Below are 23,712 nucleotides of genomic sequence, written 5' to 3'. Positions count from 1 at the left end.
TCTCTTTTTGGATTACTTTGCTACTCTTACTGACACAGTCTAATACATACTATATTAATGACCTAACCAAGAAAAATTTTCTAGATTATTAGTTACTTTCAGATTTTGAGACATACTTCTCTTTTTTTTTGCTCCTTACACAGCATTAAGTTTCAAGAATTTAGGGAGTTTGAATTTCCTTCAGTGATAACCTTAATTAAGACATTTGTTTTTTTTCAAAATATCCTACATCACAAGTGAAGTGTACCCGAGACAAGCTATATCCTAACGTAGTGAGTCACATTCTTTTTTCTTAACCACTTTGACCAAAAAATTAAGACAATGTAAGTGGATATTTATTTAAACATTTGAAGATTCTACAGAAATGTAAAAACCTTTTCCTATGTCCTGAATACTCACAGAAGTTGTTGCATGTTTTGCACATACTTGGGTAGACTCTTAACAACTACTGCAAGGATTTTTTCCCCCTGGTAAGGTTTTCATACAAGTTCTGAAAGCAGTCTATGTGAAGTTTGTTACCTCTGAAAGCTCTAGAGAGATCACTTCTTGTGGTAATCTGCAATCCTGAGCCAGGACAACACACTCAACAAGCCAGTTTGTCCTTTTTTGGTTTTACTTTTTCAAATAAAACCAAAACACAACAAAACCAACAAACCAGTAACAATAAATCTAATTATAAACACTGCACTTGCAAAAGAAAAAATGCCTAATCTCTTTATGACAAGGTTGAATATGAACTGCAGCTGACTTGCTTTAGGCTCTTTTACATTGATGGTTGTTTTTCTCAGACAAAAGCCTGTTGCTGTATAAGCACTACTACCTTTCACAGCCAAACTGTATTTTGGACTTAGGTCCAATGAACTTAATTTTTTTCCTTTCAATATGTACTCCTGAAAATAGCTTCTAACATATCCAGAAGGCATACTTAACATCTTGACATTTTTCACTCTTTGGCATTCCTTTCACCTCTTCAGATGTGACTTTGTTAGACAGGGTTATCCTACAATAATCAGCCACTTCAGGATTTGTGATAATAGAAAAGGAAAAAGAAAAGCCTCTCTTCTAAAAGATATAACAAAAAGATCTCCCGTGGAGGAAAAAAAAGGCAAGATTAAAAAAATAATTTTTTTTCACAAGTTTTAGTTGCTAAACCACCTATAGTCAAGGAACCATCCATTTGAGAAGAAAATATGACCTTCCATTCTGTGCCTTTTATCTTGGTCCTGCTTTGTGGATATTTTTATAGATCTAACAAGTGAACCTTTCCATTTCATGTCAGTTGTGTCACATATATTGTAAGGAAAGAAGCTACAACATTGAGTCTTAGATGCTCTTTTAGCCTTTGTCACTACTTGCCAGCAGGTTACCCGGTTCTGATTCTTTGCTGGTTTATCTGGATGTCCAGCATTACAGACTGACTTACTCCACCACTGGAACAGAATTAGACACACTACATAAAGTTAAGAATCCGTGAAAGTAGAGATCAATGCCTAGATCTTTCTCTCTTCATGATTTTCAGTAAGTCTGTAACACTCACTAAGTATGATCAGTAATCACTTTTACAAAGGAAATCTCTCAGATCTCTGGTACGAAACTAAATTTGATCTTCATAGTAAACTTTCTGTGATTACAGTGATTGTCAAATATTTGTGTTCTGAAAAACTGTAACTTGAGTGCACACATAACATTGCTGTAGCTAACTAAGGCATAAAACAGATCTGAGCAAGGAAAGAAAACTCCTATGATTTTATCAGGTTCAACCAGTTACCTCTATTTACTATTAAATGAAAGTGTTACAGTCTCTCAAAAGTGCATTTTTTAAAGGTATAACCTTTTTTTTTTTCCGTTAATAACTAGACTGGTACACCCAGCTACAAAATCTTCTTCATTTTTTAATGGGTCACCTCTAGATCCATTAGAACATGAAAACTATACATACAAATGTAATGAATTTAATTTAAAGGTTTCTTATATTTATTTAAAATAACAATAATATGGTGAGATAAAGACACACACCACCTGTGTCTTTCCATATATGTTTTGTGAGAGTTTATCAGAAAGTCAGCCTTCATATGAGCACACACAAGCATACGTCCACCAAGGTTTATACCCCCTTTTATCTTTCACAGTAAGCATGCATTTCTGAAAGACACGCCAAAGAACATTAAACCATATTGCCACCACAGCAGCAGTGGAAGCAAACCAATGCCTCAATAACTTCCAGGGTAATATATGACTAGTCCTTTTTTACAAAAAAAGTAAATCTTTAGACTAAAAATTATTTCAACTCTCCTGTAACCTACAGACACAACAATGACTTTTGAAAACAATGATGCAGAATTTGAGGTAACACCAGGAACTACCCAAAAATAATTTAAAGAAAATCTGAAAAGATTTCTGTCCATGTTCTCAAGATATTTCCAAGTTACATTCTATGCAACTGTTTTGACCTCACTGATGTTGCACCAGGAATTAATCAGCAAAATTTCTGGCTCATTAAGTTCAGTGTTAATTTTTGGGAGACCTGTTCATTAAGCAGGGTTCTTTCCTCAGTTCTCTAAATTTATTTAAAATAAAAAGTAATCTCCTATTGAGGCATGCCCACTTGTTCACGGGATAAAAATATAATGTTACAAGGAAGAAAACTTTCATTTGGATCCAATCACAGCAAGACAAAAAGCAAAAAAAAGAAAATCTAGAAAGAAATATTTTTATCATCAAAACTATGACATATTTTGCTAGTTTTCCACCCATCTTTTCACACTTTTAGAACTACACAGTTGCTAGCTTTCTTTTTGGCTGACAGTAAGTTAAGTCAAAAAGCAAAAAGTTACCATCCACAACATGCCCCAGTTCCTCATTAGCATCTTTCTTCTCATGGACCCTCAGGTCCACTAGCTTAACTTCATGCACAGTCAGAGCTGGTGCTGATCAAAATGTTTAGTGCCAAATTAAACTGCACTTTTAAGTTCAAGATATTTGACAGATATACGGTAAGGAGAGGCTACAAATGCAATTCTACTGTCAGACAGGTGGCTATAATAATTTCTGGCAGGATGTAGTGAAGAGCAGCCGAGGTACGCTCAGAGCTGTAATCTTTCCTCCAAGCTCAGTAGCAACCAAGTCAGCATTTCAGACCACAGCCTCAAAGTTTTGGAGACAGATGAGAGGAAGAAGTGGCAGATTATCAAAAACAGAACACTAAACTCTTTTAGAGATTGGCTATAGCTTAAGAAAAAAACTCTGTCTTATGGAACTAAAAAATGAGAACAAAACTCCTGAGTTTTCTAGACAGGCTTGCATTTATAGAATAATCAAAACCAGTAAAAATATGGAACCATGAGAATTCTCAAAAGGCATGTAGCAGCGTGTAATAAAACTACAAGATAAGATTTTTTTGAGAACTGGCTACATTAATACAATGCTACAGGAAGTAGCTGATGTGAAACCCAACAGCATATAAAATTCACTATGCAATTCTTTGCCTACTTTGATCATCTTATAGTTACAAAAGCCAAATCCAGAGCTTATGCATTGGGTACATATAAACCCTGTCTCTGGAAACCCAGTTTTTGCCAAGTCCCACAGATCTCGGGTGAAAGTTAGGCAGGGGTTCAGCAACTTCGGATATTTATCTAACAAAGACCGATCATTAAACACAAATAAATGCTGAATGCAATACAAGATAAAAATTGCTCTCTTGCAAGTAATGAAACATCAAATTCACCTTCTTCTTGGGGTCCAGACTCATTGTTTAGCCAAAAGTATGTGTTTCCTCTCTGCTTACTTCAAATAAAATTTATTCTCTGTTAATTTCACAATGCCTAAAAATAAAAAAGGAGATCTCACTGAGATAGCATTGGAAATACTCATTTAACATAGTCACTTTCCAGAAACTGGATTAGGAGTTCTTTGTAGTCCTAGTTCTGTACAAGCGATCATAAATTTCAGATGGGAATACCAAAGGCACTTGCCAATGTTAACGCAGTAGTTTTAACCCTTCAAGTTAGATAAAAGACAGGCTGTCATTAATTAACACCAGAGAGATGCCATGTTTCCTTTCTCCATGGTCATCAGTCTGTAATACATTCAAAAATATAACACACTGTTTCCATGGAAAAGAAAGAAAAGGCAAGAATGTAGTTTTTACTTTTATAATTTCTGTCTGGATAGAATACAGTCTGATTTTTATGCTGGGAAGAAAACAAAAATCTAAATTACCATTCTCTCTCAAAAAAGTAGAAAATAAGTTAGATGTTTCTAAGAGGTACTACAACACCAAAAATGATATACTGTATGTGCTCCTTCCAAGAAATAGAAACATTTGATTATTTTGAAGTAGCTAGCCAGAGCTGGCAGTTGAACTCAATTATGATTCTATCAGGTGCCAGCTAATGCATTCAATATTATTTGAGAGATTATGAAATATAGTAGTCCATGCAAATCAGAATGGAAAGGCCTCTCACTAAGTTGTTGCTGAGCTGCACCTTGCCCGTGAATAGGTTGCACATTCAAGATACAAAAATCTAATGCATTAAAACTAAAGGATAAAATCAACTTAGCAGAATAATATAAAAGTTCTTTTGTTTCAAAAACAAACTCCTGCAGAAATTAAAGCAGAAAAACAGATAACATGGTGTTATTCTTTTTTGTAAAAGGTCACAAGTAATTAAAAATTGATATGAATGCAATATCTGCATTACTTTCTGTGTCCATCTGTAAGAGTGTCCATCTGTAGTTTCTCTACACAATTTAGCATATGCTGGGAAGAGATAATAATCAGGTTGTTTGAGATTTCTCCAAAGGTTGCACAATGCACTACACATGTAACATTTATTTAGGATTATCAAAAGCTACAGTGAAAATTAGGAAATTATTAAGCATATACAGAAATGGAGCAGTAGAGTTGGTCCTTTAGGGCAGTAGATGCTTCCTTATGCTTAATGCCAGCTAGGCCCTAACCCACTAAGAAAAGAACTACAGATTAGTGTTTTCTGCCAGGCCATGCTGTAAATTAACGCTCTTAATTGTACTGGCATGGTGCTCGAGGGAAAAAAAACTAATTCTAAACTCAGAGAAATCAGAAGAACTTTTATTCTGCTCTACTAAGCAAGAGGGTTATTTCCTTAGATAAGGAAATATTTTAAGCACACAAAGAATGTTTCTGTCATCCTTATTTTCTAGAATGATCTGGTGTCCATCTGAGCAATTTTGTTAAATTTAATTTAACTTTAAACTTTAAATTTAAACTTTAAATTTAATGTTAATTTAAGAGCTTAAACTTCTTCCCTTCAGATAATACTCCAGTGCCAAACAAGTCTTTGATCCTCCTGGTCATCACTTTTTTTCTGTATCTTACCCCAAGATGACATAAATATTTTGTTTCACTTTCACAGGCTCATCTTTTCCTTTGGCCTTAAAAATGTAAAACTGTAAACCAATTCTGCTCTTGCCATTATGGCAAACATGTCACTTACCTTTCTTTTGCTCCAAGTCTTGAATTTTTCCATTCACTTATGCTCTTGCCTCTCCACAAATACCCTTATCTCTCTCAAAACTATATTTTTTTGGAAGAAGAGTACTTGATTTAGTAATCAGTGCACATAAAAAAAGTATCCTTTAAAAGTGTGTCCATCTCTCTAAGCTGGCTTCTCCAGTTACTGAAGTTTGCAGTGGATGTTCACATCCAAAGTAACTAGAAATGATCACTTAATAGATTCAATACATTTCCAAGTCAGGCAAATATAGTGCTGAAGGCTCAGAACTGAATTTATCCCTGTGAAATCACCAATAGCTCCACAGAACTCTACAGATTGCTATTTCTAAAAAATAGCAAATGATAAAGTCAACATTTACTGCAAATAAGACTGCAGAGTGAGCAATAAGGGTAAAAATGTAGGTAGAAAGGACTTTTGGAGATACAAAATGTTCAGATTCCTCCCCAAGGCATGGCTACCTTCTAAGTTTTATTGGGTTGTTTTTGGGCCACGTCCAGATGAATTTTAAAAACATCTAAGTCTGGAGGTCTCTCTGTAAACAACTTGTCCCAGTGCTTAACCTTGCTCCTGTGATCTTCAAATCCAACAGGAGTCCCCTTCATCGATACTTGTGGCCACTGTCCCCTGCCCTATTGCTGTGCACCTCCCAGGGAAGCCTGGCTCTGACTCCTCTACTGCTGCAACTAGCTCCCTGCAGTGCCCTTTCTCTTGTCTCCTGGCAATACAACTGCCAGAAAATCAAGGCCTCCCACTCATCACTATATTTTCTTGACCTCCTTCTTGTTTTGGAGCCCTGCAAATTTGGCACAGCTGTTCCACTGCAGTAGAAGAAGAGAATTCTGTGCCCCAACCCTACTACTGTGCCCACTCTTCCTTGTTGTTAGGGCACTTTCCAGCTGTAATGCATATCCCACCAGATCCCTGTGCCTCTTTCCGTGTGACTATGGACAGCCTGGCTCTATCACCGCACTGGGTAATCCCAAATTAGATGCAGAACTTCTGCTGAGCTGTCTTTGTGAAGCATATTTATACAGAGTTTTAAGACAGATACTCCTGTCCTAAGAAACTTAAGCCTAAACTAGACATGGCAAGTAGGTGAGATAGGATAAAAATTAACTGTTCAAGAAAGACAAGTCATTAAAAAGAAGGTCAGTTAAAAAGTTCTGAGACTGATTCAGAGGGACCATGAAGACAAATGCAAATTCAGGAGCTTCTGTTTAAAGTGTGGGAGACAGATAACTCAGAAACTGAAATGCAGAAATGGTTGATAGAAATAAATAAAGCAATAGTATTAGAGGGCTACCTGACTGAAAGGCATAAAAATAAAAGAATGATTGAAAGCAAAATAAGATTATGTACAACCTTAGGCCTGTCGCTCATGTCTTCATTCAGCTATTTATTTTTCACTTCTGAGATTCCAATTAGGCAACATCAAAGACACCACAAGGCACTTTAGGTACAAAAAGGTCTTCAAAAGGAAAAGTACTGCAGTGTGGCTGTACTATCTGACAAGGAAGAGTTTAATAAGACTCTACTGCACTTGCACAATGAGGAGTGAAAAGTATGACCTTAAAATATAAGTGATGGAAAGAAATAAGCATGTGCCTGAAAGGAAATCTCAAATTCATCATCCTCAGCTTTCAAAGACAAACTTTAAACAAAATGGAGAGAGCTGAAAATACCTATTCATTTTGCTTGTGAGAAAAACCAATCTCTCATGCCTTTAGGCGGTGCAGAATTATGTGGTCTTTTGAGCTGAAAAAGTGCAAACTGTACAGGATCAGACTGAATAAATGTTAAGATACCAGTCTCACAGGGCCTTTGGGAATCCACGCAATAACAATATTTTTGAGATGTCACACACCGGAATGGTGTATTTGTTGTAGTTATATACAACTTGCAGAGTAACCAAATAAAAATGAAAGGATGTGTATGCAACAAGGAATAGAGTCAAAGGAAATATCTGCATAGGAGCATATAACACATATAAAAAGATCCATCATTTTAAGGTAAGTTGCAAAAAAAGAAGGCAAAACAAACAAGCAAAGAAAAAAAAAACACAAACCACCTAAAAAAACCTCACACCAAGATGATACCTTTCAACTAGACTATGTAATAAGAAATACTAAAAGGAAAAATATTCATCTATTTCAAGTGTTGAAAAGTTGGTCTTGTTAGTAGGGCTCTTTCTCCCAGTTTATGTAAAGATTTGACATGCAGAATTCATTTAGTCCTTATAGCAAGGAGAAATCTCTGTATCATACATAAAGCAGACACTAGCAAATAGGTGAGGAACAGTTTCCTAAATCTGTAGAGTTTATTAAAGCACTACAATTACAGCTATTGCAGAGTTGTAGATAGGATAAGAGCTGTATCCTACATCCAAAAATGCAATGTAAATATATGCCTGAAGAAGGCTTTTTGAATAAGTACTCATGTCAACCTTATTGTAAGGATCTCCCCTCCTCAAGACAAATTTTTGGTGCACTTTATTCAGGCTACAAGAATGGTGGCAGCTGTACAGAAGCCCTTTGGTCTCTGTGATGGGAAGGTTAATACCAGAGTCCACCTCCACTGCAGAATTTCTTTCCGTGTTGTTAAGCAGAAGCATTAATAAAAAGCTGAGGCCCTTGGCTGAGGATCTCAGTATATCTCAAGGTTAAGGCTCAACTCAATATGCAAATATATTTTGCCCTGGTGAGCCAAAATTAGGCAGAAGATAGGTATAATTTTCAATATCTAGTATATTGCTTATAATATCACAAAAAAGTATTTACAAACCCTGATTATTTGGTCTAAGCCCATAATCCTCTTTAGGAATAAGATATCTGCTGCATAAATACTTTCTTGAGAGGGAAAAAACAACTTCTTTATGTGGCAAACTGTAAAACTAACTACATCTTCTTGTGAAAAAAAAAAAAGGAGAGATAAGAAGGCATAAAGGAGCTGACTCTAATTGACACCTTTCCTACAATAATCTGGAACAATACTTCAAGAAGAGCAAAAAACAGATTTAGTAATGCCTTTCTTTTTTTGTATCATATGCCAAAAAAAGGTTTCAATCTCTTTCTTAAATGACATACTTTTACTTCCTTATTGAATTCTTTATTTCATCTCTTTTATCCTTTACTTTCTACCCTTTTTAATCAATTACTAAAATTGGTCAGCAGAATTGCACATCAGGTACACAACACTTCCTTTCATTGGCATGAGGTACATGGGAGACAGGAGCTCAAAAGGCCAGTCATTATGTGGAGTCCATAAGCTATCATTTCCTGCAGACAATGTATGTTCACAGTTATAACAGGAATGAGGCCAAATTTGACTTAAACTATCCGTTTGAAGTTCATTTTTTCTGGAATTAGTCAAAGTCCATCTTTGTTCCAAATATAATGTACTCTACTGTCCAGACTCTACAAAAATGGAGCAAAGAACTTGCACCCTTAATGTAGCTACAGCTAAAATAAAGACAGAAGTAAAAACACATAGTGGGAAGTAATGAAAAAGTCATTAAAAAGTGTAAAGACATAATGGAAAAAGTGGGGAACTGGGAAGATAAGAACTCAGCAGGAATAACAAATGCCTCATCCTCAGATGCCATGAAGGTTCACCATTACCTACCTGAGTGGTAGCTGTCTGGTGCTCAGGGACTCAGCAGGACCTCGCATTGAAGTAATCAGGCATTATAACATTCTGCCTGGGAGTAGCTTACCTATCTAATATTTCTATCAGAAAATAAATAATTGCTCTGTACTCATAAATTCAGTAAATTTCTGCTTGCAAGTCTCTGGGTATGATAAGAGTTGTTCAAATAAAAGTGTCACAGTAGAGAAAGAGTATAGAAAAGTAAAGAATGGTTTGATTAAAGATTTATCTATTGGTTTGAATTTACTAACACTGCAGTTTTTAGAATAAGAAAACGAAGTTGACCTTCAGGTTTGCAAAAGATAAACCACTTTGCCAATTCAGAAAATCAGTTGATATTTTTAAGTCTCAGTGTTGATAAAACAGTATTTTTCAAACAACTGCCTCATTTTGAATCTGTCTTTTGCAGCAACATCATGAAAGCATAGAGAAGAGCAAAGTGTTTCCTTTAGGGCTAACACTGTATGTAGATATTACAGAAATGTCATTATAAAAAGCTTTGGTGTCACAGCAAGATCACCAGCAATCTACAAAGATTGACTAGATAGACTGACAGGCTAAAGACCTTGTCTACAAGTCAATTTTTATGACGTTCTTTTTCCAGTTCTCATTTTCCTGAACACAGTATTATTGCCAGAATGTTGACAATCTTCAGAACACAAAAACCAATTCTACATCAATGTGCCTCTAATTAGTTTGCAGATGCAATAAACCTACTTAAATATTAACTAATATTTTTCAAAAAACATAAACCTGAATCTAAAAAGTGCAGATTTGGGGGGGGGGGGTGTAAAGTACAAATAACATTAATTAATGAGTCTAAATTTTAATGATTTCTTCAAAGTCCTGAACAAAATATTTACAGGCTGTCCTTTAATACAAGAATGTTTTAATGAAACCACTCATCATTCACCTAATATAAAATATGAATGCTAGATGTACAAGTATCTATATTTTGGCATTTCTCCAAAGGCAAGGAAAGAAATGTTCTGCTTTTAAAAACAAAATTATAGTTGTATGTTACAAAAAAGTATGTGCTCACAAGTCCCAAAACTTTTAACAAATCCACTTAAATGGATTGTGTGCACGGAGACACTGAGTTTTGCTCTGTGGGGGAGTCACAACAGTCATTAAAATATATTAAGCTCCCCAATAAATAGAGCAAGTGCTCATCATAGTATAATGAGTAAATTATCACACAATGGTCCTGTGGAGGAAACTCACTGCATTTCAATAATGTTATACCTCTTTTTCATTAAATAAAAAGCCATAAAAAAACAAAAAGGAAAAAAAAAAAACAAACTAACAAAAATCCAAACAAACATAAATGGGGACATCTCCTGTCTCAATTCAGAACTAGAAAGCTTACAGGTATAGCTATGACATAGCATAGCCAACATGCTACAATAGTATAACAACATAATCCAAACTGGCTTCAGTAGCACAGTAATACTTAACAGGTTTAGGAAATCAGTCATCACCTGACCTATATAGTTTGAAAGGGCTCAAGTTCATTAGCCTTCAAGTCACAATGCAAGGCTACATAGTCAGTTGTCTTCCTGCTGGCTTTCCTTGTGAGGTATTTATAAACCTCCTGAAAAGGTTTTCACCTAGGAGGCTACTTTTCAAAGGTTCTTACAAAGGAACATCCCTCTGGTCATCTGTTCCATTTATCTGCCTCATGGCTAAAGAAAAATAATTGTGCCCTATTTTTTCTTTCCCTGTATTCAGGCTGTTGTTCCCCAACTTTCTCTGTTTTAGATCCAGAACATGACAAACCTTCCTATAAAATGACATAGCTCTCTAATTCAGCAGAAAATTAACCCAGGGGAGAAAAAAATTACTAAGGAAAAGCAGCAACTTGTTGGCTGAATAATTCTGCATACATTCTCTGTATGCTGCTATATGCTCTCTGAGGATCAATTCTCTAGTAACACATATCCACCTACTAACCCCTCCTTAACAGAGCAAGAGGTCTCCAACATTATTTTTTTCCTTAATTGTTTAAAACATGGTTGGTATTAGAATGATGCAGTTGATTGAGTGGAATCTGAGAAATATAAAGACCTCCTCCAGGAAAATATTCATGAAACATGATCACCCCCTTGAAGTCCTCTAAACCTAATGTCCAACTTACAGCACACAAATTGCATGCACGGTGAGGCCAATGCCTTTCTGCAGTCCCAGCAGAAAGTTCTGAACAACAGCACTTGGCCACTATGGAACAACTCCTATCTAAAAGCTGTGCACAGTCTGCATGCCCATAATGGGCCTGCTAAACACCTGGGAAGAGGTATCTGCTTGTGGGACTAACGGCAGCAGGTCACATGAAATGTGCCAGGATCAGGAGCTATCTTCCCTCTCTGCTGCCTCTGCTGGTGCACCCACTCTGTTAATGCACAGGGAACTGTATGCCTTGGATAGCTGTCCTGAGAGTATACAAGATTACACTGGAAGAAGCTCAACCAGCTGGAAATGTTGAGTTCCATTTGAAAAAGTGTTAGTTTGCTGGTTGTTTTGACATTTTCCAAAATCACTTAGAAGGGTTTCTAGTACAAAGCTAGACGTGATTTAAAAGTGTTAGTTATGCATTCATTGAAAATGAATAAGTATAAGAACAAACATATTTTTCAACAAGTTTTCTAGAAGAAGTTTCTTAAATGGTTTATAACTTAAAAAAAAAAAAAAACAAAACCAACTGAACATGCAATGCTAAATGGACTGATTATTTTACACCTTCCCTCCTGCAAACAGAAAAATATTTAAGATCTCTCTAGCCTGAATAGTCAAGATAATAACTCTGAGCTCAAATTCACTAATATGAATGCAAGAATTCATGCTTTAATGAACAGCAAATATATAACAAATTTTCTTCATCAGCAAAGTGTGTGGAAATTGCGTGTAATAAATGATGCGTAGCTTTTTTCTTGATTTTATTACTCCAGTAAGAAAGCTTATTATTTATTGAAAGACCAAATGTAAAACATACAAGAAATAGTGATTGAGGACTGTAATCCAGACATAAATTACTTTCCCAGTATTTTTATATATTGGCAGTTGCCATGAGCAGCTAATGGCTAACATGCTACAATGCTCATATGCCCTAGTTTTATTTCACCTCTCCTGAAAGCCAAGATTTTACATTTAGAACAGTCAGCACTTCCTAGGCAATACAATACATCAGTGTTAAAAATACCTTTTTACAGTCAAATTAAATCATTCTCACTACTGAATTAACTCAAAGAGCTACGTCCCTTATAGGAACTACTGTTTTCTTCATATATGCACAAACACATGCATACGCACTCCAACACCCCGAAAATTAATAGCAGAATTATTGGCCTGACACCATTGCTAACTTACTAAATTTTTTCCCTAATAATAAGAAGGTTCTCTACTGAAGGAGCACGTGTGTTTCACATATAGAATAGGACTCACAAAGACAGTCCGAAACCTGCCCCTGAATATCTCAAATGTTTGCCCTGCAATTACAGATATTGTATTCATGTTGCTATTTTTCAAAATTATTTGTTCTATCAATAGTCATATCATCAACATCAGAACAGGACTGAAAGTTTGACTGAATACAAGTCTGAGAAGTTTCATGCCAATATGAAGCATCATCTTAAGTCTTCTTCAAACAGCTGCCCAGTACATAAATGTTTACAAGCAAAAGAGACGACAAGATTATTTTCTCTGGGCAAAATATAATTACTGAAAATTAAGGCAACCATAGTCTCTTGAACCAGAAATTTTCCTTCACAGCTTTCATACCACCGAGCAAGAACAAGATGTATAATAAACAGAACTCAAATCCAATTGTATAACTTTTATAAAACAATCATAGAATTCAAATAAATAATGTCAAATAATAATGAAAATGCACATTCCCATCTGTGACCATAAGATATGTTGGGCCAAAACACTGCTCAGTCTAATTCCACACAATGGTACCTGTGTAAAAATTACGTGCTTTTAGAGTACAAAACTTTTTTTTTTACTTTTTTTTAAAGTTAATATTAATTTCTTGGTATCTTCACAAAGAATGTGTGTGTATACACTTACCATATATACTCCTATAACTGTGCTGTAAGAGCTTAATAGCAATTAATTACAAAACAACACAGTGCATGATGGAGACACTGGACCAGGCTGCCCACGGAATGTGTCACTGTCCCATCCCTGGCAGTCTTCAAGGCTTTGAGTAACCTGGTCTAACTAAACCTGTGGTGGGGCAGAGCAGTTTGGATTAGATATTCCTCAAAGGTTTCTTTCAAACTAAACCATTTCATGATTCTATGATACACTTGGAAATACTAAAACGAGAAGTCAGTCAAATAGAGTTGATTGTTTTCAACAGGAATACTGCACAGGGAGAAGACATGCTAGGAAGTATTTAGACCACCTATACTGAAGCATGTACTTCTATCTCCAGCAGGGAGAGGGAGATTTCTCCAAAGAATGGTTCAAAGCAATTGATACACATGAAAAACTTGAAGATATCTGATAAGGAAGAGCCTGCTGGTCCTACCACATCACTCATCCCATCTGCTAAGTCAAAACAATGCACCTGATCCCTCTTGTAAAGTAATTTCAGGGTTCAATATTACAATAGACTGTGCAGTACTACAAAGAACAAAAATCTTACAGATTTTCACTATGGTCCTAGGGTAGAAATGCAGCTGGTACCTCAGCTAGCTTGTGTATTTTTACACCACACTTCACAAACAGACTTGAAAATTTGGCCTTGTAAGCACTGGATAAATTGTACTGAAACCTAGGTAAGGTGAAGTGAGAATGGAATAATTTGACTGTGACCTAAATATGCTCCCTTTTTGCAAGAAAATCTGCTTAAAAGAAGCAAACAATTTCACAAGGAGTGGTGAGTAAAATAATGCTTTGTCTTTTCTATGAGAGCAAACCCAGCTTTACCTCTACTCAGATTGGAATAAATTCCATAAAAATATAAATTACAATTGCCATCAAGCAAAACTATATTTCTTACAGGCTTCAAGAAACTGCTGAATGTATTTTTATTATATAAGGACTGCAGATGTGCAAATGTTACCAAGTTGCTTGTCAGTCACTTATAAAGCTGCATGCAGCTTTATAATGCACAAAGACATTACTTAAAAAAAAACGCAAAAAAAAAACAAAACCAAAAAAACCCAAAAAACCCCAAAACACCAAAACTCAAAAGAAACCCCTGAAATGACAACTTCCTCCACATAAGCACAAACCCTAAATAGGATATCAGCCTTATTCACTCCTTTCAAACTTCAGTCTTCTTGGTTTAAAATTCTGTTGATTCTTTTTGTGCACATTAAAACTAGTCAAGAAAATAAAAAAGGTGATACATTATTAAAACCATCTTTTAAAACATTTCAATATTAACTGTTTTCAAGATAAAACCTGGTTTCGGGGAAAAAAAAATCTTATGCTGGCAATCTTTGTTGTCCCTTATATGATACATGATTTGTTTAGCCCTCAATTCAGAAGCTTCTTAAAAATTCCACTTCCATTCTTTGAATTTCTAAATTCCATGTAACTTCATTTGCTGGAAATGGATAGGAAAATTGTGTATAATTCAAAACTGAAGGAATGGAGTAATGGAGACAATATTGAAGACAATACACTTCAGTATTAGGTTCTGCAATATTTTTTAAACAATATCATGTAATATTCATTGTTCATTCTATAATTATTAGGCAATGCTCATGTCATACATGAAGTTATAGAGTGCTTTAGGGACTTGTCCAAATCTGCCAATCAAGCATAGGATGAAGTTTAAGCACTGACCCTGATTTATCACCAGACTATACACATACTATTTAAACTGCAGCTCTACTGATAATGGAAAATAAGTTTTCAACCATAATTATACTAGTGAGATATATGTGCTCGCTTACATAAACCTGTGTAGGCTATGCTGGGATTTTCATATGGAGTTTCTTCTTATTACCTTTGCACATGTACCATCTTCTTCTAAGATAAGATGCATTGAATCTCTTCTATTAATACAATCACTTTTTGGTTTTGGGGGGTTTTGCTATGTGTTTTGTCTGCTTCCTGCCCTGTAAGCTGCCACCTTTCTTTTGCATTGCCTATAAGCAATGAAACTCTGCCCATGGTGTCATGATAGGAGATTTAGGCCCCTTTGCAGGACAGGTCTGCCAGGGCTAACTAGCTGTTAGCTGTCCAAACAGGAGCTCATGTTCATCTGCATGGAACAGATGACTCACTGGTATTTAGCTGGTTTTAGTCAATCTGATAAGACTGTTAATTTTTAGCACTAATTGTATTAACAGAAATGTAGCTTTTAACCAGGAGCAGGAGCTATAGTTAACAGAATTTTTCATACCTTTCAAGTTTCATTTATCAGCCAGAGATAAAGGTTGAAATCTTCCATATGACCATATTGAGAACTAGTAATTCAATTGCTCATAATTTTAGAGTTTAGAGCTCACATGTTAAATGTTTGAGTTCAGAGACAAAATTATTTTTAAAAAATAAATAAATAAAGTCACTTTTAAGTACAGATTATTCCCTGAGGGATATTATGTAAATTTTACGCACCACAGGAACGTCAGTTCTGGTGCAGTAACAACTGTGCCTCTCTGGCGTGCACACATGCACCCTCATACACTAATTCTGGATGTTGAAGACATTTATCCCCAGTTGTTTTATAACTTTGCATATGTTCACCAGAAGTACTACCATGAATTAGCACAGCATGCACCAAAGAAGTGGCTGAGTTACAGTCTCTGCATTGCAGGACAAACACATTAAACAACATTTTTAATGTAGCTGGTAAAGAACAATCTCTCAAATTAAGCTACTTGAGGAATTAAACTAGACAAAGTATAAAAACTTTGACTGGCATTTTGTCCTAATAACAGAGTCAACAATCCTATCCTAGAAAGTCTTACAGGATTTTCAGTACCTGCAAGTGGAAGGCATTTACTTTTGGATCTCATCTGTAAATGGTTTAGTCAGCAGCACAGTGCCCCCTAAGCCATGATTGTGCACTGAATTTGCTCCTATTTAAAGGAAAGTGCTGTCTGACACACTATTTCTCCAGTCAATTTTTAGAAAAAAAGCAGGCAACAGTGAATGTGTTGGTTTGGTTGTTTTCTTGATTTGCTTTGTAGGTTTTTTGTTGGATTGTTTGTTTGCTTTCTTTTTGATTGACATTTTCTAAGCAGAAATGAAAAAGTTATTTATTGTAGTCCTTAGGTAGGATGATTAGTAACTTTAACTACAAAAGAAAAATATTACATTGTTTCCATAGGTATACATAACAAAAAAAAAAAAGTCACGCCTTAATTTGCATTAGGTAACTATACCATACTATGTCTTCTTCAGAAAAATATGAAATGAAATAAAATGAAATATTCTGTCAAAGGCAGTGAAGTAGGTTAAAGAAGCCTTTTGGTTATTTCTCTAAATCTTCTTACCTTTACAGTTAGGCAAAATGCCAAACATGGCAAACTTTTAAATTAATTTTCTATTTGCCCTGAGAACAAACATTTACTGTTATTCTGCAGAGGACCATTTATGCAGAAGGAAGGCTTCAGTGTTTTCACACAACTGTGTATGGTTGACTGCAGCACAGAAGTAAAGATTTGGAAAGGAAGGAGCTATGCCTAGTGTCTCAGAATGAAAAATACATTCTGTACCTTGAATATAGGCAGTGATTTTATCACCTGTACTAACTGAAGTCATAATTTTATCTGTGTTTTCCACTGTATTTCCTTTGATTGTGAAAAACTAATGGGGCATTGATGCATATGAAACTGAATTTATCCCAATCCCTAATCTGAATTATAAACTACATTGAAATATAAGAAATGCTCATAATGTTTTACAGAGATCCAGTCAGAGAAATACATGCAGACATATACACTTGCCACATTTCATTGGCTTCTGTACCCTGTCCTCCTTATATCTTGTCACTCATGTACACAAAACAGACTCACAGGCACACAAAGACACATATACACGCACACAGGTTCAGGACTATGTTGTTTTCAGAGACACACATTAGCGAAGTCATCCTAGGGAACTCCTTGCTTGCCAAAACACTCAGTTCCAGATTACTGACAGTTCCATCAGTCAAAATGTGGTGTGAACTAAAGGCACATAGTAGTTTTTGTTCATTAGGAAAGGTATTACTGTGGTGGGCAATGAGGAAATGAAGAGGGGATTTATTTCTGCCTGCGCATTATTTACAGTGCCCTTTACACAAAGTAAAGTTAGGTGACTGCTTAAGCTTTAACAAACAGCTAACGGCAGATCTGCAGGAGGTCTTCTTTTGCTGCAATTTCAATTCTCAGTTATCAAATATAATGTTACAGACATGGGGGGGGTGGGGTGGGGGGGGGTGGGGGGTGAACCCAAGACCCTGAAATTACTATTCAAATACCAAGCTTAATGTTCTTCACATATAGTTCAGCACGGCATGCGGTTTTATTGTATAAAGAAAGGCTCACATATGTGAGCTGGGATAAAGAATCTGTCTGCCATCACGATTAAAATGCATCTGCACATTATCCCCATAAGTTAAGGAGCAGAACTGTAGGTATTACGAACACGGTCACACACAAACACATACACAGAGCGCCGCTACCTTTCTATGCCTGTATTTTGCAGGTCCCTTTGCAACTGCCTCGGATAAGCAAACACGTTTCTACAGCACCACAAGGGTAAGGCTTACGTACCAGCGGCAACTTTAACACAGACAAATTACAGGTTGTGCACCCACTACGACAGCATTATTGCACAAAATATTTTGCGCTACTTAGAAGGCTGTGTTAGCGGCACCGCTGTCCAGAAATATCCATGTTGCCACATATTAAAGTGTCATTTTATTTAAGCCTTACCTTGGCTGACTTGCCCTAACTGGTGACAAGGCACTTTAATTTATAAGAAGCAAATGGGGACTTTTCGCAGTGCTGGCGGCACAGCTGCTCGCCGTCCTCAGAGAGGTACCCGGCCCCGGCTCCGCATCCCTCGGAGCCCTGAGCCCCGCGCCGCCGCTCCTGCAGCGCCGGCAGCCCGGGCGATTGGCCGCGCCGCCCGCCCGCCCCCGCCCCGCTCCGCGCCCGCCTCCCCTCCCTGCCCGCCCCCGTCCTTCTCCCCTCCCCGCCTTGTTTTCTCCCTTCCCAGCACTTCGGGGATGCAAGCAGCCTCCTGCGCGCAATGGCAGACCCGGGCTAGCCCCGGATCTCGGGCAGATGCGCGATTGATCCATCTACATACCGATCCATCCATCCATCCATCCATCCATCCATCCATCCATCCATCCATCCATCCATCCATCCTTCCATCCATCCATCAGTCCGTCCGTCCGTCCTCCCCTACCGATATAACCGGTGTGTTCGGGCACAGGGATATCTTTGTCCGGTAACTGCGCGGCGGCTGGGAAACCCCCCTGTTCGTGCTTGAGGTGCAGAAGAAGGACTGCTCCAGCTCGGTGACAGCGAGCCCCTAATTTCGGTGCCGGGAAGGGGGGCCGGGAGCCGGGAGGGCTGGGCTGCCGAGCGGGGCGGGAGTCCACGGAAGGGGCGCACCACCGAAAGCGGGCAGTACGGTACTGCTGTGGCAAGCCGGCGATAAATTTTCCTATTTCTGTGCAAAGTCGTCACAGCCTGCTAAACATTCCACTGCTGGCTCGTTCATCAGCCGTCCACACGGTCCGGCTGTAAGATTCAGACTGAATGATGCCCTTTAATGCCTCCTTCCAATCCTGGTGGGGCACAGGATGTGTCACATTAGCAACCCGTCCCCTACCAGATCAGTTCCACTCCTTTAAACATTTCTTGCCCTCTGACACCCCTATATTCATATCACTATACCAGTGGATAATTTGTGGGTAATTTGTGCCCTTTCAGGCTGGTTTGGATCAAGGCAGGCTGGTTGATGCAAAAGTAATTAAAAAATCTGGACCTTGTATAGAATTTTTACTCCAAACACACCTTATTCAGAATTAAGATTAATGGCATTCTCCTGATTCAGGGTTTCAGGAATGGGGCAACCGTGTCAGACTCTGCTTACACAACCTGCTAAAGCAGCATATTAAAAATGTAATTAACATATAAGTGAAAGCCCTGGCACATTCCCTGCTGGTGCAAAGGAGCCTTGCTTCCAGCCAGCAGGACATGTACCCTGGAGTGAGCCATGAACCAGAGTGTGCTTGAGTCCCAAAGCTCCAGCAGGAAACGACAGGAAGAAAGAAAATAAAGCTACTGCCTTTTTTTTTTAATGTATTATGGGTCAGAAGCAGCATCTGAAGTATAAATGATAGGTACCCCATGTAAAAAGGATCTAGATTTGAAAAGCAGAGCTGAAAAGAATAATTCTACAATTTAACATAACCGGAAGGGAAGCTGTTACACCAGATTAGATGGAAAGAACAACACTGCTCACTGAGATCACTTGGACTGCTGGATTTTGAGAACTTTTCAAACAAAATCGCTCTGAGCTGCTCAGCGATATACATTAAAAAATGATTTTGCTAGCAGGATAGGGAATTGAAGGCAAGAAGCAGCCAGTTGTTTGAATTTGGGGGATGTAAGCTCTTGGAGGGAATGAAATGGAAGCTGTTTCAATTTGCTATTTATACGTCCTCTGGCTTGCAGCTGCAGCACATATGAATCAATGCTTTAATACACAGTCTTCAGAGTGTTCTCTCTCATGCAACTTCTGTTAGGTTGTGCATAGCTCCAGATTCAAACAGATCTCATGATCTGGGGGATGGGCTGCTTCTATCCAGATGCTTTCACTATTTTACTGCACTATGGCAGAAGCAAATTTTTAATATTTTGCCAGGGAAGTAGTTGTATTAGTAACAGGGAGGGGGAAAAAGGAGGAAAAAAAGGATTGAAAAGACATGTTTACTTTCATTCTCTTAAACTCCAGACAATATAACATGAAAACAAATTAATGTCAAACCATCCTCCAAAAATTCCCACCTCAGTGCATAAAATGAAAAGGATAAAATACAGGGTTACCTTTCACCCTACCTACCCTTGGGTGACATGCTGCTTAGGTGTAACAATGCAGGGATATGGCTGGAAATAAAACATTTTGTTTTAAGGTATTTTCTCAGTAATTTCCAGTGAATAAGATAAAATGATGAATATTCACCAGAAACTCAGAACATATGTCATCAAATCATTTGTTTCTGCAATAAGATGTTTGACAAGCAGAGGGAAGTCTTGGTGCTTCGAAAAGCATTTAGAAGGTGAAAATCTGCGATTCCTTCTTCATATATACATATAAAATAAATACATGCACATGCATTTATATTGATATATTTCAGAGACTTCTCAGAGGCAGGAGTAAAGAATATCTGTTTAAAGAGATTATATCCACCATTGCAGGCCAATTTGATATACAATGATCAAAGTTTTCTTAAGAATTCAAAATTAAGCCATTTCAGGAAAAAAAGCTGACAGTTTGAAAAAACTGGCCTCAATGAACTCTGACATTTCTTTTAAGCCTACATTTTAAGACTAAATACTGAGATTTGGTGTTACTGATGTTAGGTCAATCCTTTCATCAGTTTGAATGCTAAAAGAATTTGAATTTGTCATGGGGAAAAAAAAAGTCTAATGAAAAGAACCTCAGAATGAAGTTACTGTCTGGGACTGCAGCAGTATTCCCTAAGGGATTCCAGGGAAATTTGAATACAACCCTTGAAGTCATTGTATGCATGGGTCTTGCCTAAGGAATCCAGCAAACTTACACAATTCTGGCAGTATATCAAAATACAGAACTTCGTATATGACGTTCAGTAAGTTCCCTTCCCAGACTCAAGAGCTTGTGACAATGACTACAGGGGTAGAAGAAAAGAAGACACTTTTTTTCCTCCCTTCTAACTTGCTATGTTTAAAATCAGTACTGAAAAGGACATAGACAACTTATGAAGGCAATATATAGCTGTACCAAAAGTAAACTAGTTTCTGCAGATTAAAAAAAAATAAAATATTGTTTTGCTGCTCCAGCTAATAAGTCATAGAACATGCTCACAAAATCAGTCTCTCTTCGGGGGTACTTAATATGCCAAACATGAATTGATTGTCTTGCAGGTAACTGCTAGAGAACTAATCATCCAGCTAACAGTCTACCAATTAGAAAAACACTAAGTGGTTTATTTATTTAAAAAGTAATGAAAATTCCAGTTCATTTATAGATTACAAAGTTCCTGTACACAAGATAAATAGATGAGGAATGGCTAAGATCATACTGGGATAAGCATGTTGCCAAAAATAAGACCAACTCTTTCTTAAACATGTACAGTCTAATAGCTGCAGCCAAAGAAAATTTGCTCAGTCACTGCCAGGGACCTCTGCTCACACACTGAGAGTAGTTGCACTGGGAATTTTCGTGTTCTCATTCAAAAGCACTAGGGAATAGCATAGTAACCCCTACCTCCAGCAGCAACTTCTCAGTCTGCAAAAAATTACAAAACCCTTCCCTTTTTCCTAGATTTGAAAGAGTGAAAACAAAGGATCTACCATTTCCTGCCACAAATTTAACATTCACTAATCATTATTTTTTTCTCAGCTGCAGCGCATAAGAACTGGTTCCAGCCATATGTCTGAGAACATATTTGACACTCCCCACCAATATCTGTTTCTTGTCTTAGTAGATGAACATTTTTATTTGCTGAATATTAATAAATATTCTTACAACTACTAATTTATGCAGAAATTAATTTTCTTTAAAGTTTGTATATGATGTGTTAATGACAGTTCTTTAGAAATGGTCATCCAAAAATATATCACTAAGTGGAATTAATAATTAGGCCTCAAAAAGCATCATATGTCAAGTTGAATATAAAAATAATGTATATAGTTTGATGATGCATCACAATGAGACATAAGTGACTCACCACACTACTGCTATTTCAATTTCGAAGAGAACTTAAATGTAGTAAAATATAAAAATGCAAAAATAATTTTGACATCAAATTGTTATATTGTTACAATAACATTACATTTCTATCTCTAGATATCTAACAGAAAATCATACTAAAATAGATCATGGCAGTAAAATTTTTCGTATTCTGATACATAACAGTGGGACAGAAATTTTTAACTTGTCTAGTAAATGAACATACACCTGAGCTATCTTCATGTTCCTAATGAAGACTCTCTGGAGGTTTCTCATATCATGCCTCCATATTTTTATTTTTAATTTAGTAATGTGCACAATATTCAGAGGAAATAGGATTAAGACAATTTATTTTGCATGTGTTCTCTCTGAATAGTCTGTAAGGCATGCATTTCCTCTAGAAAATTTAAATAGTTTATTAGAAAAAGTAAATTTTTAATACAGGTTAGCAAATTCTACACTATATTAATTGCAGAGGGAATGGCACTCCTGATACTGCCTTGGCTCTTTCTACACTAAGCATCACTGGAGTATTTTCTAATAAAACAACAACAGCTGTTGCTGGATATATGATGCCAATAACAGTTGCCAGTCACAAAAACTTGTGATAATATAGTCACTTGCCTTTAGTATTCCATGAAACAGCAGGCAAAATATACTGACAGGACTTGGAGAAAACAACATAATGCCTGGCATTTTGCTACGTCTTACCATAAAACTCTGAGCTAACCAGTCCCTTTCTGAATGCAGGAAAGATAGAAAAAAAAATATAAAGGGCCACAAAAGAATAGCCTGGTGTGTCAATCTCTCAGTCTCTGCATGGAAACAGACAAGAAAGAAGACTCTGCTGAAGGCAGTGAAGTAATTAACTGAGACATTAGTAGATCTTTCTGCCCATCCTGTGGAATTTTACACTAATGTTTATAACAGACACCATTCAATCAAGAAACTTGCTTAATTGGGGTGTTTCCTGAAATACTATACAATTATGTAATTGTGGGTCATGCACTGACAAGTGTAAAATGGGATATGTCCTGGAAACTGTATAATGTTCATATGTAGTGGGTGGCATTTTTGTAAGTTTAAAACTAAAGGAAATTATCTTGATGGTTTTGAAATTAATGTAGGCGAAAATAAACCTTTTTCATAAACAGACTGGTACTAAATTCTCACAAGTCAAGGTTCTCTCTGAATTGTTGTAAATTGTTATTCAGACACTCTCTATAAAACATGAGATACAAATATGTCCTATTTCAAATTATGAACATTATATTTGGTGGAGTTTGGCTCTTACAGCTGGTAGTGAGATACCACCTTCTTTCCCACTGTAACTAGAGCTTTAATAAGTTATTGCCTAGTGGTAGGAAAATACTAACAAGCAAAGACTCCTGGGACAATATAAAGACAGATTTTCATAATATCATCCAAAAGGACATTATTTCCTGAGCATATTATGTCTTTTTCATCTTTGCTAAGATAAAGAAATTGCTTCTCTTAGACTCAGCACACAGTATGCTAAAGGCAGATCAAAAAAAGGGGAAATGTAAAATGTTACAAGATGATGATACGACTTCTACTGAATTTGGAATATCCTTTCCATTGAAACCACAATGCTGAATGATGCTGAAGATATGTGAAGGAAAAATTGGATAATTTTTGATATAGAATC

The 23,712-nt window shown here is 36.8% G+C and overlaps 1 protein-coding gene across 12 annotated transcripts in view; it reads right to left on the bottom strand.

Annotated features, from left to right (window-relative positions):
• The window catches only part of CDH18 (cadherin 18), a 499,122-nt gene that overhangs the window by 212,552 nt on the left and 262,858 nt on the right, over nucleotides 1–23,712 (bottom strand). For 4 of the 12 annotated variants that reach the window (XM_064427831.1, XM_064427915.1, XM_064427880.1 and 1 more), the window contains exon 1: nucleotides 18,026–18,211. The exons of 4 other annotated variants lie outside the window; for them this stretch is intronic. The gene's annotated coding sequence lies outside the window, so the exon portion shown is untranslated. Of the gene's footprint in view, nucleotides 1–18,025; nucleotides 18,213–18,506; nucleotides 18,880–23,712 lie in introns of those variants that run through there. 4 more of the 12 variants (XM_064427887.1, XM_064427894.1, XM_064427905.1 and 1 more) reach the window with 2 other exon arrangements.

Source organism: Passer domesticus, chromosome 1, assembly GCF_036417665.1.
Source record: "Passer domesticus isolate bPasDom1 chromosome 1, bPasDom1.hap1, whole genome shotgun sequence".
Classification (NCBI taxonomy): Eukaryota; Metazoa; Chordata; class Aves; order Passeriformes; family Passeridae; genus Passer; species Passer domesticus.
The sequence above is the reverse complement of the archived record's forward strand: the minus strand, read 5'-3'. Positions and strand labels throughout refer to the sequence as shown.